This window comes from Otolemur garnettii, unplaced genomic scaffold (genome assembly GCF_000181295.1).
Source record: "Otolemur garnettii isolate 467f Iridium unplaced genomic scaffold, OtoGar3 scaffold00212, whole genome shotgun sequence".
NCBI lineage: Eukaryota > Metazoa > Chordata > Mammalia > Primates > Galagidae > Otolemur > Otolemur garnettii.
Genome location: NW_003852607.1, coordinates 1,298,166 through 1,302,742, shown reverse-complemented (window position 1 = coordinate 1,302,742; position 4,577 = coordinate 1,298,166). Strand labels below are relative to the sequence as shown.

General features: G+C 48.5%; 1 protein-coding gene across 2 annotated transcripts in view; it reads right to left on the bottom strand.

Annotated features, from left to right (window-relative positions):
• The window catches only part of LOC111722088 (zinc finger protein 347-like), a 15,255-nt gene extending 11,218 nt beyond the window's left edge, over positions 1 to 4,037 (bottom strand). The window contains exons 1-2 of one of the 2 annotated variants that reach the window (XM_023507941.1): positions 3,979 to 4,037; positions 2,775 to 2,816 (exon numbers count right to left, since the gene is read on the bottom strand). The gene's annotated coding sequence lies outside the window, so the exon portion shown is untranslated. Of the gene's footprint in view, positions 1 to 2,774; positions 2,817 to 3,774; positions 3,876 to 3,978 lie in introns of those variants that run through there. The other variant, XM_023507942.1, reaches the window with a different exon arrangement.
• Positions 4,038 to 4,577: the final 540 nt, after the last annotated feature.

Below are 4,577 nucleotides of genomic sequence, written 5' to 3'. Positions count from 1 at the left end.
CCGGCAGGTGGGCTGCTGGAGCTCAGGTGTTTGAGACTAGACTGTGCAAAGTGAGTCCCTGTCATGACTAAAAATAGAAGAAAATTGCCAGGTGTCATGGAGGGCACCTGTATTCCCAGGTATTAGGCAGGCTGACACAAGAGGTTTGCTTGATTCCAAGAGTTTGAGGTCGTTGTAAACTATAATGATGACATGACACTTTACCCTAGGTGACAGAGTAAAATTTACAATGTCTTCCATATTCTAACACAGTATAACAAAATTGTTCCTTGGGACCATGGTGTTTCCTTATGTTAAGACAGGTCAAGAGATGTGTGAGTGATATATGCTTCCCGAGGCCCCAGGTCCAAAACTTGCATGATTTAAGTACAACGCACATGGTGCTTATCATGTTAAATATTTGACAAGAAGTTCCATGAGCCCCAGGGAGCACAGGGTCATTCTGCTCTGAGATATGAGGACTGCAGGAGAACATGTTTCACAGTGCTCAGAAAGTCGCCTTAGGACACGTGAAGGTGAAGAAACCTCTCAGATGGACCGCGAGAGAGGTGAGGACACAATGAGACACTGAATCCCAGAGTTCAGGGGAGAGAGGAGGAAATTCTGAGCCAGCCCGGTGCCTCACGCCTATAATCCTACCACTCTGGGAGGCTGAAACAGGAAGATCCCTTCAGCTGATGAGTTCTAGACCAGCTTGAGCAACAAAGAGGTCCTGTGTCTACTAAAATCAGAAAAATTACCCAAATGTTATGCTGGGTACCTCTACTCTCAGGTAGTGGGGAAGCTGAGGCAAGAGGACATCTTGATCCAAGTGTCTGAGGTTGCTGTGAGCTATGATAAAGTCATAAATGGCTCAGCGCCCGTAAAACAGTACTTATGGGAACCAGCCACATACACCAAAGCTGGTAAGTGAGAACTCTGCCTGGGCCAACTAAAGAACAATGACAACTGCAAAAGGCCAGGCCTTGTGGCATGCACCTATAGTCCCAGTTACTTGGGAGGCTGAGGCAAGAGAATTGCTTAAGCCCAACAGCTGGAGGTTGCTGTAAGCTGTGACAACACGGTACTCTACCAAGGATGACAAAATTAGACTCTGTCTCAGGAAAAAAAAAAAAAAAGAAAAAGAAAATGTTTTCCTTTTTTTTTTTTTTGAGACAGAGCCTCAAGCTGTCCCCCTGGATAGAGTGCTATGGCTTCACTGCTCATAGCAACCTCCAACTCCTGGGCTCAAGCGAGTCTCCTGCCTCTGCCTCCCAAGTAGCTGGGACCACAGGCGCCCGCCACAATGCCCGGCTATTTTTTGGTTGCAGCCATCATTGTTGTTTGGCGGGTCCGGGCTGGATTTGAACCCGCCACCTTAGGTGTATGTGGCTGGTGCCTTAGCCGCCTGAGCCACAGGCGCCGAGCCAATGTTTTCCCTTTAATGTTTGAAATATGAAAAACTACTCATTCTGGACACTGAACATTTCACCTCTAGTCACTAATGTTTGTGTGGTTTCTTCCAGTGACAACTTCTTTGGGGGACTCCCAGCTCTTGGGAATTTGTAAACTTAACTTCCTGAAACTTGGAAATATCCAAGTTCTGTGAAATCCTGTAGTTCTGTAGGGGCTGAAAGAGCATCTCCTGCTTAATTCAAACTGGCCAAGGAGAAGGATACCTGTGGGGTGGAACTTTTTGACTGTCAATAAAAAGGAAAGAGACTCAGTGCCTGTAGCTCAAGCACCTAAGGCACCAGCCACATACACTAGAGCTGGCAGGTTTGAATCCATCCCAGGCCTGCCAAACAACAATGACAATTACAACCAAAAACTACCTGGAGGTTGTGGAGGACACCTGTAGTCCCAGCTACTTGGGAGGCTGAGGCAAGAGAATGCTTAAGCCCAAGAGTTGGAAGTTGCTATGAGCTGTGATGCCATAGCACTCTACCCAGGGTGACAGCTTGAGGCTCTGTCTCAAATAAATAAATAAATAAATAGCCCTTCCTCTTTTAAATGTGGGGTTTGGGTGCTCTTCCTCTCCATTGGGCCTCATCTTCCTGCAACACATTCATCAGCAAGAAATAGGAATAACATGCTCACCTAAACAGTGCACAGAATTACGTTTGAGAGTGAGATGGGATAAAAATCCTGTCACTCTCACACTCCCCTTTGTTGCCTTCCTTTTTGCTTCACCCTTAAATTCTTGCTAAATCAGCAAGACACAATCAATAGTGGGAGGGGGGAGGGAGACTGCTTGACACTAGTTTAGGGAAGTTACTAAGGCTTAACAATAATTTAGGAGTAGGTAAAATAGTGTTGTAACCCAGCCCTCTTTCCCCTGCCCACTCCTGTTCCTCAGCCCTCACTTCTCCCCTCCCTCCAGCCTATTTCCCTCCTCTTCCCTTCTCCCCCCCAGAGTCAACTCTGGAACAAGGCAAGTCCCTCCTCCCCCCATGGTAGCTGAGAATAGTGCTTCCCAGCCACATTCCCAGGCCCCCTCCTTCCCCTAGGGTTGCCAAGAACAAGCTTCAGGTACAAGGAAGAAAAGTCCCAAGTTTCACAAAACCCCCAAGTTCTCAGTAGATGAACAATAGTGGAAAACTCACTGAGACTTGATTAATTACTGTTGTATAACCATAACCATAGTGATACGAGATGTATCCATTGTCAACCAAAGCTGTATTAATTATTGTTCCATTGCTGTATCCATGACTACCCAAGTTGTAACCCCCCCTTAACCAGCCACATTTTGCTTCTGTAATATGCTTGCACAAATCCTATAAAAGGCAACTCACCCTCACACCTCGGCTGCTGACTGTCTCTCGGAACAGCATACCCTGCAGCAGGTAAAATAAATTACCAATTAATTAACCTAAGTGGGGGTCCGAGTCTATTTTTCCAGCTCCCCTAAGTTATTTCAATAGGTAACAAAAAGATTAATAATAAATAATAAACAGTAGAAAACATTAGACATTTAGTATAAGTGTGTAGGAAATCATCATAAATTGTTTACTGTTTAAGGAAATGTTAAAGGAGACAGAAGGAAAAAGGGGGAAGCAGAGGTAGTGGTGCTGAAAAGTCCCAGCTGCAGAAACTAGTCTGCACTTCCTCAATTTACTCTCTGCGTCCCCCACTATACTGAGACGCCCAACCAGACATGGTGGCTAGAAAGATATTGTTGGGAGGGATTAAAACCAATGTGACTGGATACCTGATTATTTTTCTTGTATCCCCTGTAAGCATTTAAACAATACCCACCTTCTAATCACTTTTCTGAACCTGCAAACTCACCCAAGATTGCATCAGCCCACATTATATAAGCTGAACTCTACTGGTGGTCTGGGCTGCTCTCCATATTCGAGGAACAGCCGGCTGCTCGGTCTTTTCTTTAATACAGACTTCCTAATTGGCAATATCTTAATTGACTTTGAGTCTTGCTATCTCGCGTCCGCCCTATAACAGGAGGGCGTTTGGTGTCCCACGCTTCTTAGAGGAACTGGTGACTGAGGACTGGCCTGGGGAGCTGACCCGCCAAGAAGAACAATGGCGGGGTAAGGCTGAGGGGACGGGCTAGGGCTGAGGTGGGGTCTGCAGAACCCCCGGAACAGGGACAGGACGGGGCTCCTCGGAGAGCTGGACTGTGGCGCTGCCCTCCAGGGACACTCGGGCTAGGCCTGGCACCCGGAAGTGCGTGAATCCCCCACCAGAGTGAGGACTTTAGGGGGCGCGGGAAGGAGTGCAGGGGTCACTCAAGGGGGGGGAGCAACACGGTGCAAAATGGGGTGTGTCCCATACCTGTGGGAGAAAGACGGGGGCCAGGACCTGCCTCAGGGCGACTCAGTTCACAGGGAAGAGACTCCGGACGCTCACTGGGACGTGAATTTACTCGGGGTAGCAGGAGCCGTGCGGGGATTTGAGGTCGCTACGGCCCCCCAAATCCCGGTATAGAGGGGCTGGGGATTGGGAAGCAAACACGTGATCGCAAAAAGAGAAACTCACCGGGACCCGGGATCGCCTCGTTCCAGTCAGCGGCTTCCGGGTCTGCTGGCACCTGCGTGCGGAGAGGCGGGGAAACCGGAGAGGTTGTGGGCGGGCACGGACAAGGGGCGGGGCGTCGAGGGTGGGCAGGGCGGCTCTGGACCCGCTTACGCTGCGGCCCTTTCCCCTGGTGCCCAATTTCATCTGTTTATGGGACAAAACGTAGGAAGTGGTAGGAGTAATTCAGAGGTCAGGGGAAAGAGACCCCTTTGAAATGGCCCTCCCTCTGTCACACACAGTCATAGGACCAGAGTTCACGGAGGTCTTGCCTAATAAAATAAAGAATTTACCTCGGTTTCTGGACTGCAGCACTACTGGAGGGTGAAAAATAAACTATTCCATGTCTAAAGAACACAGTGGTAAGCTGAGACAGATTCCTGCTTAGAGCTCACAGGACAACGTTTTGCTCCACCTGAGAATTTCCTCTCTACTTGCAGACTTTCCCACATACTGTGTAACAGTGTGGCCACCTGAGCTCTTACCTGAGCGCACGCCTTTGATCCATTTCCCCCACTTTGAATTTCTTGGTGTTTTCACTTCAGTCTCCACAGTCCAGGGCT